The sequence below is a fragment of the Mercenaria mercenaria genome, unplaced genomic scaffold, assembly GCF_021730395.1.
Source record: "Mercenaria mercenaria strain notata unplaced genomic scaffold, MADL_Memer_1 contig_1151, whole genome shotgun sequence".
NCBI lineage: Eukaryota > Metazoa > Mollusca > Bivalvia > Venerida > Veneridae > Mercenaria > Mercenaria mercenaria.
Genome location: NW_026459130.1, coordinates 62,066 through 76,658, shown reverse-complemented (window position 1 = coordinate 76,658; position 14,593 = coordinate 62,066). Strand labels below are relative to the sequence as shown.

The window sequence follows — 14,593 nt, the reverse complement described above, 5'->3', positions numbered from 1 at the left end:
TGATTATTGAGTTTCTATATAGAATGAGCATTAATTGGTCCATTTGTGTGTAATTGCGTTTAGATGTCACATTGTTAGTTAAGGTGACTTATAGGCCCGTGTGGCCGGGTGTACTCTATTATTGTATATATGCCTGTTTATTATTATGTACGTAAATACAAGTCACTATAATAAAAGATTATCTTATCTTATATATAAATCTGACCAGGGGCCGTATTCATTAAGCATCTTAAGTATAAGTATAAGAAATTGATTATTTACTTAAGTATTACTTAGGTAAGAAATTTATTTTACTTAAGTATATTTGTTATTCATAAAACAACTTAATAAGTAATTCTTGGCTTTTATTGTGGACGAAAACAGTAAAAAAAACACATTAATTTCTGACAGATACAACATGCACAATTATGTTTAAAGTGCTTTTATCTGAAAAACAACACTTTAATTGTATTCACGACGCCATTTTGTTTTCTGACTTAAGTCATTTCTTACGTATCTTAAGTTTAAGCTGTTTTATGAATAGGACTTAAGTTTTTTACTTAGACTTAAGCTAATATTACCACAAACTTAAGTAAAATCTTCAACTTAAGTCAAAACTTATACTTAAGATGCTTTATGAATACGGCCCCAGATCTTTTATTTCTGTAAGAACCAATTAGGCTATAACTACCTATAAATTGGGTTCAGTCTAATATTAATTGATCAAGGGCTTTCTAAAATATAAATATGTTGAAACAAAAGCTTGGACTCAGTGTTACATGCTTTGGTCCTTGGTAATTGGTATCACGGACTCTATTCAATTATTTTTATAAAAGAACTTTTCTATTGAACAGACTCAGTCAAAAAGTCTGCTATTACTTCGCTTGGTTGTATTCCTTGCTTCTAAAGTATGATACATTTTGTTTTCTAATAAAAATTCGTATTTGAATAGAAATGGCATCGTCACTTCTCTGGAAATGTCCTTAGATGGAACTATGAAAGCGCTACGAACGCAAATGAACAGAAATGATAAATACACCCTCAATCATGTTTGACAGTTATGGAAATCTCTGTATCATCTGGGGAAAAACAGCATACTATCGAATATCTAATTCCTCAGATATTGGTCATAACTTACTGACATTCTTATATTTTTATGCTTACCCTAAGATAACCGTGTTTGTATTTGTAAACTGACAGAAGAGATATAGTTCTCATTGTAAAAGAAGCAAAACGCAGTGTGACTATATAACGGAGACAGTTGTGATGTTTTAATGCATATTTGATAAAGTCTAAATTTCGTTCAATGACTTCTCAAAGTATCAAAAATCGTATATTTACTTAGCAAAAGTTGATCCTTTCTTTTTGCACGCAATACTTAATGTGGTATTATTTTGTAGGCCGTTTAACGTATGTTTAAGGCCAAAATAAATCAATAGACTTCTACGTATATATTATTTCTTCGGTCCTATCACGTTTGTATACAGATACTTTTGTATATGCATTTTGGCTTCTTGTTTAACTGCATGCAATTGGACGGACGGCGGACAAAATTATTATGGGCACGATAACTCTTAGTCAAAGGAGGGGTATTGGGGGCAAATACAAGGAAGCGCAAATGCAAATGCAAGGTAGCGAAAATGCAAGGGGAAAGGGGGGAGATAAGGCTAGGGTGGGGCGGAGAAAGAAGAGAGCTACGCCAACAACAGTCAAGATAACATACCCAACATAAACAAATTGAAAAAAGGGACACCGCCTTGGAACGGTCAGTTACAAAGCCAGAAATCCAGGAACTAATTGCAAGAGGACAGTAGCAGCCAATTGTATAAAACTTTTAACCGCGCGGTAACCACTAAGTGCCAGTAACCAACATGGTTACATCGTGGTAAGCGATTGTATAGATAACGTCATACGTGGTAACCGCGATATAACCACGGTTAGTTTTAACCTACCTACAGGAGCTTGGTAACCACAAAGTAACCACTCAAACATGGCCGCCATTCATTTTGTAAGACATAGACGACCTCGACAGTTTCGACGTATTGACAGACAATTGACGGACTTGACGGATGAAGAATTACGCCAAAGGTACAGGTTTTCAGCTGACAACATAGACAGACTTGTTGAACTTGTTGGACCAACTTTGGAGCGACGGACGCGACGTAACCAAGCCCTGACACCACGGCAACAAATTTTGATAACATTGAGATTTCTTGCTACAGGTAATTTCATGCAGGTTATCGGCGACACCTTTGGCGTAGACGTTTCTACCGTCTCCCGGTCGTGAGAGACGTTACCGACGTACTATTTGGACTGAAAGACCAATTTATCAAGTTTCCTGTGACGGACCACGACCGAAGACGGATCATGAGTGGATTTTACGCCATTCGTGGGTTCCCATCTGTAATTGGTTGTATTGACGGGACCCATGTTAAAATAATTTCGCCTGGTTATCCAGATGAGGCTGCATTTGTTAACAGAAAACACCAACACAGTATAAATGTCCAGGCGACCTGCGATCACAAAGGTATGTTTCCTTTGTTTGTAATTTAAGTATGGTATTGCACCTTGTGCACTAGCTCTACATTTACATCGATATGTGAAATATAGAAGCAAACATCTTACTTGTTAACTTGATAATCCATATTCAGCAGTACATCTACAGAAGCTTCGCAGGCATTTCATGCAGCATTTCATTTTACAGACCTACTGTCACTTTAAACACAGGTAATTCCTAATTCCATATGTATACTTAAATTTACAGATTCTCAAGAGATAGTTAATACAATATCTCGCCTTTACACTGTTTATTAACCTTGAAATTGGTAAACATAATATGTGTACACACAAGTGTATTGATGACATCACTTTACTGATGACATCATACAAGTACCTTGCTAAAGTAACTGTATGAAAGGCCGGTGTGGTATTTTTACAGTATACATGCAGGGCAGAGCAAAGACAAATTCTCTGTAACGAAAAAAAAGTTGGAAACCCATATTCACAGATTTCCTTTATACCGATTTTTCCTGAGGAGGATGCAAAATTCAGAAACTCCTGTTCAATATATGTCCCGGTTACCATAGAAACGAAGATGCATACATGGATTTTGTAATTTTTTGTAAATTAACAAAATGACAGTCAGAGATTTTATGCTAAATAGGCATGTGAAGCTGGATGTGTATCAAATGAAAATAAAAGGACTGCTAAAATTAACTGCAGTCTGTGACTTAACTGCTTGATCCAGGTAGTTAAAGTGTTGACAAGATGACATTTATCTCTAAGGTAGAGATGCAGTGTGTCACCGTGAAGGCAAAATGTTTAGAAATGGTGTTTTTGTTGTTGTTTTCCAAATAGAGAGGCTGAAAGTGGGGAATCATCAATCAGGTTTTTATAATAAGTTATGGACATCTGAACAGTGAAGATCTGCCTTTATTTTTGATTGCCACAGACCAAAAGAGTGATTGGTGTCTTTGACAGTGAATAGAAGTACTAGCACTGGACACCCTCCCTGAAAATAGAATTATGTTTTTTGCATGAATGTTTCTTTTTCAGATTTATGGAAAAAATTGAGAAAGTCATTTCTAAAAATTTTCATAATGTTTTAACCAAAGACCCTTTAATGGAAAAATAACTCAATTCTTGACCTTGAATTAAATTTAAAAAATTCTATTATTGCTTGATTAATCTTGCATGTATAACATTAAAATTGTTATATCTAAATTTAATAAAAATTAATGTATTTTGAAAAAGATGCATTTTAACATATTTAAAAGAAAAAGACACATGACAGTCTTTAAATATTTGTAAAAAAAGAACATGTTTTGCAGTTCCCATTAGATTTGGTTACCAGTTTACAGCATAATTATACATGAAGTCTTATTACCCACAATCACAAACAGATCTAATTGGTTATTTTCTACCAAAGATAAACTTATTGTGGTTGGGTTTTTTCAATCTTTAAAAAATACTTAGAAAATATAGCAAAATAATGGTTGAATTAGTATACTTGATTTTGTGAGACTGTTATAACATTACAACTCTTTTCACTCAAGACTGTATCATAAAATCATATTTTCTGAGGAAATTCATTTTTCAAAAATAAAAATTTAAGACCTCATTCATGTAACAATAATACTGTCATCTGTAAAACAGCATTCATTCTAAGATATACAATGTATATAACATTCTATTTTACCTGCATGTATTTATTTAAAAAAAAAAAAAAGTAGATTTATTTGTGTATTTTGATTAATTCAGAAAGAATTGGGAAATATGTCTGCAACTTCAGTTTGTATTTACTGAGTATTTACTGGCACTGGAATGTGCATGATCAGGGTTTTTTTTTCTAAATAAACTAAGCCAAGTCTTAAATCTACATTAACTAAAGCTATCCTTGAAAAGTCTGGTCATTGTCTTGATAGTTTGAAAGAATTATATACATCTAAATTTGTATCTAGCAAAATAATAACTAAACTGTAATGTAGATCATCTAATTTACTTAATTTGATTGTTAAAATATCAATTTTTAAAATATTCACTAAAAACAATATGCTGGATGAAAATGGCTGGGATATTTGTATTTCAAATCCCAAAAATTAAGTTTGTTACATGCTTAAGTTAATGTAAATTGATAACAGAAACGTTCATTTTACCACTGAAAGTATTTATACCTTATAAGTAGAAGTGTTTTTTTTTTTATTTTATCAAAAAAAATGTCATTTAATAAATATTACAGAGAATTGGTCTTAAGTTGTTAGAGCTTGTGGCTAGACCCCTTTGCTGATATGTCATTAATTCGGGCTATAACATGTGTTTAAAACTACAGTGTATGCGAAACACCGTTTGCTTAATACAATTTGCAAAATTGATACTGCTCATTATGCCAATTGTTATTTGTTTAAGTGAATGTCACACATACACATTATATACACAGGGATGTTCACAAGCATCAATGCCTGTTGGCCTGGAAGCTGCCATGACAGCCACATCTTACGAGTTTCTAATGTAGGCCGGTACCTTGAAGCTCATCACCAAGGTATGTTCCATTGATTGTAGTATCAAAGTGGTCATTCTTAAAGGTTAGTTGAAATAGTTAACAGTACAGTCAATATGTTGCATTTAATTTTAATATGCAGTTAATATAAAAAGGAATATGAATATGCCGTTTAATGCTAAAATCAAATCTACCACAGTTTTACTTTTCAATACCGTTACATTACTGGTATTTTACTTTATCACATTATAATTTCAGATCCAAGCGCGGATATTTGTTGGGGATAGTGGCTACCCCTGTCGGCCATTTCTGCTAACACCTTTCTTGCAGCCTGGTATGTATTTGGCTTATTCTGTGTATTGAACAATTATGTTACAATATTGGGAGTTTTCACTGTACAAGTACTTTTGTTTTAATGGTATTGCACTTTAATCAACTGAAATGATTGATACTTGCGACAAATTAAATATCAAATTTATAATTGATGCAATTAATAAATAACTTTTTAGGGAATGAAACAGAGGAGAGGTACAACCGGGCGCACATCTCCACACGGAATTTGGTTGAAAGGACATTTGGTGTATGGAAGAGGACATTCCATGTTTTACATGGGGAAGTAAGTTAGTTTCCGATATATAAGGACAATGAGTATAAACTACAGTTTTTATGTCTATCCAAAAAAAAGTGCAATCACTAGAAAACAATATAATTGTTATATGGAAGAAGTTCAATCGCTATGAAGTATTGATATGTCTAGCTGAAAAATTCAATTCTCCATTCATAGTTATGCATATGGTTCAAACTTCGCTGAGCACTGCAAGTTTGAAAAACTTGAAAAATGTCAAATGTTAAAGTCTAGGTAAGTCAATGTCAGTGTTGAAATATGCATTGAAATCAGTATAATATGGTTCCAATTTCAATGCTGTACTTTCAAAAACAGAAAGGATGCCAAAAGGTCAAGGTCACTCAAGGTCAAAGTCCAAATATGCATGTAAAACTGAATTCATAATTGAAATTTCAATGTTGTAATTTCCAAAAAAAGCAAGTAAAGAAGGTCAGTACGTCAAGTAGGTTAGCCAAGGTCGAAGTTGAAATTTAAATGCAAAACTGTCAAAAAACATGATTAAAATTTGATTGCTGTAGCTTCAAAAAGAAAAAAAGTAGGTCAGTAGGTCAAGTTAGATACTAGTATATTCTGCATAAATTGGTAATACGCAGTTCATATTTACACTGTTATATTTTATCATTGTAGATACGCATGAAGCCTCAGAGGGTGACACGTGTAATCGTGGCGTGTGCTGTCCTCCATAATCTGAGGCTGCAGTGGGGTGAACCAGAGGTGGAAGAAGCCGGTGATCTGGATCAGCCTCCCGCCGACATCTTTAATGGCCGAATGGATGGGCGAGGAGTTCGAGACCATGTGGCTCGTGCTTATTTTCAGAATCAGTAATAACAGAAGAAACCGATGATTAAATCACACCATACATTGACGTTTTATGGAAAGTGAAGACTTGACACTTTTAACACCAATTTATTTTGGTTTCATAATTTATTTTCATATTTCAGCTTTTATATATATTCAGAAGTCTGGAATGACATATAATGTACATGTATCAACTATCAAGAATTACTGAGATAATAATTTCAAAAGTTATTTGAATTTCTCGATTAAAACATCGGCTAGCTTTGAAATCTTGTTTGAAGCATTCCATCTGTGCCTCGGCTAGATCAATCTGTTTTTCAAAGTACAACACCGTTTGGAGGTCCTTCAGTGTTCTACAACATAAGAAAATCATCAGTTAGCTACCATGGTGTGTATGTAAACTACTGTTGTATTAGTGTTGTTTTTCTTGTTGTTTTCGGCAAAAGTATAGCAAGTGTAATATATTTAATTTATAGAAAGTAACATTTCACTATTACAGAATATCAATGTTTTAAAAATACATACATCATTATGTTACAGCTTATTTTCATTCAAGAAAAATGCATTCCTTTTAGAACTTTCGAAGCAACGAGGAACGAACAAAATATAGAAAACAACCACAGTGTTACTAAATTATACAAGTTATTTTACAATTAGGTGTTAACCTTTTGTGATTACTGCTTTTCTTTTGCTGATAACTTGTGCTCGATGATTGCTTCTGTGTGGTGACAGCTGTAAAAGAAAAAATCAAATTATATGCTTTATGTACGAGAACTCAACTTTTTATAGCGTTGTTATTTGCAAAACTCGGTGGTATATTTTTAAACAAGAGAAGAAATCGGGTTTAAATGTATGTAAGTATGGTTTTATGATATTGGTCTTCCACAGCCAAATAATAATTTAAGAAATAATGTATCTCATCCAGTGATTTGTCGTTGAATAAAATCATTGTTGGAGTTCAGATGCGAAGAATAATGCCACGATGGTGAATCCCGAGTAAAATAATAATACGCATCTGAATGACAAACAATTTATTCAAGAGCAAATTACAAAATAGGTTCTATTACTTCGATTTTAACACGTTACCAAGCACGTTTAGGTACATCATTTACGACGTCCGCCAAATATTTGCCTTTTTGTTGGTTTCTTTTTCAACGCGCCGCTATGCCGTTTGACGCAATTAAGTAATAATTGTGACGCCTGAACAGTGAATTGTTGTAAAATAACATTACAGTAGGTCAGACCAAAGAATAAAATAAATGAGCCGCGCCATGAGAAAACCAACATAGTGGGTTTGCGACCAGCATGGATCCAGACCAGCCTGCGCATCCGCGCAGTCTGGTCAGGATCCATGCTGTTCGCTTTCAAAGTCTATTGCAATTAAAGAAACTGTTAGCGAACAGCATGGATCCTGACCAGACTGCGCGGATGCGCAGGCTGGTCTGGATCCATGCTGGTCGCCAACCCACTATGTTGGTTTTCTCGTGGCACGGCTCAATGTACTTTTACCTCTAACGCTTCTACGGCCATCTATACATAGCCGGAATTATGCAGAACATATTTAAAACAAAACGTCAACTCCTTCACCAGTGATGATACAACCGTAAAATGTATTAAACTTACTAGAACGGTTTGCGCATGGTACACAAGAATCCTCTGGATAGTCAGGTTGGATACTGACCCCCTCTGGCACAGTATCCGCCTGCCTCGCTGCTTCTGTCCCTGTTGGCTGGTTGATGTTGCACAAAGCAGCTGCGTAAGAAACAGTAAATGATAAATATCATATTTTTGTTCATTCAATAATTCACATTGAAGTTAATGGACGCATTTGGCATTTACTAAGTATCAAGAATTCCAACACTTTTTTTTAAAGATTTTCTTTTTAAAACACTTTTCGCAATTGACCTACTTTTGGCTATTCCGCCTGAATTAGACTTTAAATAAGTATCCTTTCCAGGTGTAATTCGAACGTGTTAGAATGGGATTAGAACACGCACAACCAAGCAATTTACAACAGTGCACAACCGGCCTACCATAGAACAGGACATGTTTATGTTTATACAGTGTCTTAAAGTAAAAACATAGGTACTAGAAATTGATAAAATGATAAACAACCATTGTTTAAATATATATTTTAAAATGTATTATATTAAGTATTGCAAAATTCTCCTTCTATTAGCGTGACATAAGATAAAATTCATATATTCTATCGACTGATTGTTTGTTTAAAGGGTACTGTTTCCCTTGTGCGCCCCGTATAAATTTACATAATTGAGCAGCACCATGGGAAAACCAACATAGTGGCTTTGCGACCAGCATGGATCCAGATCAGGCTCCATGATGTTCACCAACAGTTTCTCTAATTCCAATAGGCTTTGAAAGCGAACAGTATGGATCCTGACCAGACTGCACGGATGCGTAGGCTAGTCAGGATCCATGCTGGTCGCAAAGTCACTATGTTGGTTTTATCATGGCGCTGCTCAATTATGGCCATTGCATTCTTACGTCATTCGTGCCCTACGTCACGAATTGGTTTCGGAGAAAAGAATTTAAATTTTCTTGCATTTCGTAAACGGGACTAGATGAGATGAGATGAATAATTTTATTGAAAACTGATATTGTAGATCTATAAGGAACTAGATATGTTGCGGACTGGAAATATTCCACAAAGGATGCTAAAAATACAGGTTATCTTTGAACCATGCGTTTGGAAATTGTTTAATTTCACACATTGTTTCAAGGACATGGTGCGATTGGTGCCTGAATTTCATCGATGTTTGAAAAGCTTGTTTGTTTATAACTGATTCGTCTAGGATTGGATACAGCTACTGGGGAATTGGAAGAAGTTTGTAGGAATTACAACTTTGATAGTACAAATGTATTAACAGTGAGTCAATTTACATTTTTATTGTTTAATTTGCTTATTGTTATTTTTATCTAAAATGAAACAGATTTAGGATAAAAAAGACAACATTTATTAGAGTTAAACTTAATAAATCACCAGCTACGGAGAATATATTCCTGGTAGTTGTATCCGCACTCTCGCTGGTCTCTGTCTCTGTGTCCTGCTGGTCCCAGCTGAGCAGATCTAGATGGTCTACAACCTGCTGTCCTATATCGACACTGTGCAGCCTGCATCAACAACAATGACGAAATGATTTCAATTGTCGTTTTATATGAAAATGGAAATTATTCATTGTTTTGTAATTTTCTAAGAGGATTGCGTCGGTGTTCGGTACATTGCAATCGTTGTGTATTCATGTGGAAAGTTATATCCTTTAACTATTTATATTATAATTTTACGTTCTTACCAGAAACATTGATGAGTGTGTCAGCATCTGAACACACACCATGAAAAGATGCTGAGCTCTCGTACAGGCTCGCCACAGTCTGAGAAGTCTGTGACATCTCCGGCCGTGGCGGGCCTCCTCCAGTCTTCCTCATACTGGTCCTCTCTGCTGACACATCTGTTTTCGCCATCTTTACCTGAATTTTAGCAATATTCACTTGTCTGTAAAAGTTAAAACTAAGAATGTAATCAGTAAAAGAAATATTTCTATGTGATGACCACTTGCTATACTGTAATGCCAAATATTTTAAAATTCCTCTGAGGTGAAGTAACTTTCTTGATCCCTACAGCTCAGTAAATAATACTAAATATGTACATGTAGTAGAGGTAAAATATAGCACTTATATAAATACCCCCTACTATCGCTACTGTATATTCTATAAAATGGCGACGTGGTAGAGTGCTTCTTAGAGAACTCAAGTTCTCGGGTTTGAATCCAGATCAGTAGATCTACAAAAATTACAAATATCACTTGGTGAAAAGACAATAAACAAACCCATATTCCTCCACTTTTCTTTTACTTGTTTCACGGTCCGAGGACCGTTACCACAAGCATTTATCTCGGCGGTCACTTTTTCCCACAACTTGGCCTGTCGTTGTGCCGCCCTGGTCCTCCTTGCGTGTGACTTGCTCGCAGGGTGCTGAGATGAGTTTTCATAAACTCCGTAATAACATCTATTTCTCGTATAGAGAACATTTTTGCCCTTTGTTTTGGTACAATAACTGTAACGGCGGCCATGTTTGTTGACAAACAGTCGTCTGACATTTGTCCGCGAAAATTACGTCATGCACGCAGTGCATTATCGGAAAATTTACCGTGGTTAAATTGATATTTTACGTGGTTAGGTTACCGCGCGGTTAAACTGGTTTATACAAGAGAAAATAACCAGTGGTTACCTTACCACGGTATATACCGCGGTTATAGTTTAACCGTGGTATATTTTAACCATTGTTTATACAATTGGCTGTAGGTTGTGAAAAGTTAAATTGCTAAATTTCTGTATCGGGTCGACAGACGTCTATCCTTCAGGATTCATTGCCAGACAAATTACATACAAGTTAGAAACATAAACACGCTTTAAGAGGATCATTTGAAGTTGCAGAGAACGAAAGCTGATCAGAGAGGTTTACTAAATTACACGAACTGATTCATAAAAAAATAGCAATCGACTTACGAAAGGTACACGTTCAACTTTGAGGCCAAAATGTTACCAAGAAAGTTGTGATATGATATTTATGAAATATTTACCAAATCTAGTATTATGCACAATAAAAAGGAGGGTTTTCTTTTGTTTTTGTTGCTATAGCCAAGGTCACTGTGACTTGAATACACCCTTTCCTGCTCAATTAATCTTGCTGTCGCAAAGTTTGGAGAAGGAAAGGGTATGTTATTTAAAATTTAAATAAAGTGCAATGTCGTATCTGATAATTGCAGGTCTTAAAACAGTAGTTACATTGATCTTCGTTTAATGTTAACGCATAATTCTTATTCCGTGAATTCAAATTTCAAATATTAAAAGATAAGAATTCACCAAGGAAATGAAATATTTATCTCTATATGATTTACCGAAGTTATCAGATAGTAGAAATACCCTTGTGAGAGAATAATTATCCTATTTTCTTGGTGTAAGTATGGTAATAGTTTGCATTCACAATCAAGCACATACAGAATATATATGTCGCTAGGGTTTTATAAACTATGGTCAAATTCGGTCAATGCCAGTCGCAGCAAAAACATGATAATTACAGCTGCCATGCATTAGGATATAACAACGTAATTGATAACTGAAACATACATCAGCATGTTTGTTTGTAAACAATTCGTCGTTGTTAAACAGTACAAGGTATATTGCAATTTAAAGAAAAATGTTAGATTGCCAGCAATACAGGTAGCCGGTTCACACTTAAGCAACACGTTTTCAACAACGACTATGTTTAAATGTAGAAAGTGGCGGAAGTTGTCAGAAAAAATAAAGATTCGATTTTAAGGTTAGGTTCAGACAGATATATCGAACCAATCCAAGGAAAAATTGAAGGAAATTGATAAGTATATTTTTAATTTATGCATCGATGTATCTAATTTGTACGTAACCGAAACTCAGACCAAATCTAATAGATCTGAACATGGGAGACCCTTGAATAGGGGCGGCACCTATAGATGCTCAACAAGAAATTAAACAATAATGTTTTACGTAAAACAGAATAAAAATCAAATACCTTGAAAGTTTCTCTTTGTTCCTTATAACATATTTCTCGGTTAAAAATTCATTTTACGGAAAAACATAACGTTTTACTGCAGATGATAAACTATTACGTTGTTTCCGTTTTGGTAACATCATTACGTACTTCCTGTTTACGGACGTAAAGTTCCCGCGCTTTGTTAATACGCTACTTTAAGAAAAATGTGCTATAAGAAAATCATTTGTTTGAATTTAGTTTTACTAATATTTCTTGAATATGGCATGCAAGAAAAGAATTCAATCCTTCGGCTCTCAGGTAACTGTTTAAGCGGTAACTCGGCAAGAGCCTCGTTACCGCCATAGACAGTTACCCTAGAGCCGGATATTTCCATCTGCACCTAATCTTATATACAATGCATCGTTTTATGTTTCAATGGGCGGCTTGAAGCTTTGTATTAAATGGTTTCAAAATACAATGCGTTGAATGCAAATTTATTGAACGGGATAGAGATTTAGACTAGATGACGTTGAAATGCTCTGCACTGACTGACTTAATTATGGATGGATTGTATATTTATTAATTTTTGCGGTAATCGCCGTCCATAGACGTTCCCACGGCCAACACACACTCAAAGCAAACACACTAGGACAAAATGAGCAAATAGAAGAACGAGACGAATTATTCATCGGAACTTGTGTGCTGAACCGAACATAATGCAGATCAGAAAGTCATAAAGAGTAGACAAATTACAAATCATCATATATTTGCTTTGGTTTTTTCATAGGAAAGATGCTCATTGGCGACAAAATCAAATTTTGAAACGGTCATTGTGTGAAAAGTTTAGTAAATCAAAATTTAGCACTGTAGATCTTAAATTCAGTGTTTGCGATTTATTTTTGTAAAACTATGTAGAAAATCGGATTCCTGCATTGTCAATATGTACAAGTTTTACAAGATTAAGGTTGAGATGTTAGAGAAACTGTAAATATCAGGATTACATTGATTTTCTTGAAAAGGCGGTTCAAATTAAATATTGCATGACAAAAGCTTGTTATAACACTGAGAACATTTCAAATAAGAAAGTATCATGTGACTACCCCAAATCATTAAACTCAATTTTCTCTCTTCTGTTGTAATTAGTGATTGAATAATCAATTATATAATTGTACCTTGGTGTAAAACTATATATTTAATATGGTAACTCACGTAAATATAATTACTTGCATATCATATGCCCTGGCTCCGTGTTCACAAAACATTTTCTATCTCAGCTGAGTTTGATAATGAAACTGTATTTGTCATTTATATCTAAATAGCATGTTTAAAACTAAATTTTAAGTTAATTACTATTGTCATATGACTTTTCAATATTGATTGTAAATTTCAGTTGGAATTGAGTCTTCACGTTTTAGTAAAATTGATGTTAATTTTTTTAAATTTCAAACTCAGCTAAGACCGAAAAATGTTTTGTGAACACGGGGCCTGTTCTCCGCTACATCGCCATATTTAATGGTTGAGGCATAGCTTGTTCAAGAAAGGTGAGTCATCAATAGAATTTAAAAAGGACAGATGAAACATCGAATTTCATCTAAATGTCCTCTATACCGTAAATTGAAAGAAATGACAACTTAATACCTTGAATACTTTTTCAGTTGTGTTACTGACAACAACAATAAACTTGAATTGTCAAAAGTTACAGTATCTCCAGATAAGTTCTTATTTCTAAAGTTTTCATATATTAGTTAATATTTTTGATATATCTACTTATCACCCATAAACAATTATATCTATTTTGTTTTGTTAAATAAAATCTGAATTTTAACAACCAACATCGGAATAATCTCACTCTATTGTTGATTCTTAATATCTCACAAAGTTGTCAAAGTTATACTAAAAAGTTATCCAAGCTTTTTTACTTTTCTGTTTTTCTTATTTTACCCCGATATATAATCCGATTGAGGTAATGTACCCGACTGGGAGAGGTAATTACAAGATCATACAAGAGAGTTATATGACACGTGATCCAGACGATATTGTTATAATTTAATAACAAATCTTTATAAATACATGTTTATATATAGGACAATGCAGCAAATAAATAAACTTAACAGTTTCTTCAAAGCTGATTAAAAACTGTGATAAAATAAAATCTGTGTCATATCCTGAAGAATCCGTATTATGAAAGGATGTGTTTGGACAAACATTGATAACCTTTAATTATCCTACTGTGTACCAAATGGGCATGGGTCGTTCATGCAATAAAAATGTCGTATATTATCAGGTGCGTAAAAAGTCGGGCAATTTTAGTACCCGACCATTTTAGGCACATGGTGTCCTTCCTATTTTTCTGAATTTGTTTCAATCATGCGTACCTAAAACAAACGTTTTACAAACCCGAAACAAACCTGAGCTTAGTCTAACCTATTTAAAACAAAGGAGCGTGTAGGTACGCCAGCTATTAGCCTCGGAATGGGTCTGCATGGTATTTGTAGACCTGTGAGGTGATTTGAAAACTTAGAACGTTACGCTCGCTCGGTTCTCAAATCTCCTCGTGGGTCTATAAACACCATACAGACCTAAACCTCGAACAATAACTAGAACTTATTTACCGCTTCGTTTTCTATATGCATTAGACATTGTCAACGAGTCATTCCGTTTTGCACTG

At 34.4% G+C, this 14,593-nt stretch overlaps 1 long non-coding RNA gene and 1 pseudogene across 1 annotated transcript; both read left to right on the top strand.

Annotated features, from left to right (window-relative positions):
- The first annotated feature begins 1,803 nt into the window (after positions 1 to 1,803).
- On the top strand, positions 1,804 to 5,031 carry LOC128551489 (putative nuclease HARBI1; annotated as a pseudogene).
- Positions 5,032 to 5,254: 223 nt separating this feature from the next.
- Positions 5,255 to 6,667, top strand: LOC128551488 (uncharacterized). The gene is made up of 3 exons (XR_008368808.1): positions 5,255 to 5,309; positions 5,485 to 5,591; positions 6,228 to 6,667. It is a non-coding gene; the product is annotated as an uncharacterized LOC128551488 (long non-coding RNA).
- The last annotated feature ends 7,926 nt before the right edge of the window (positions 6,668 to 14,593 follow it).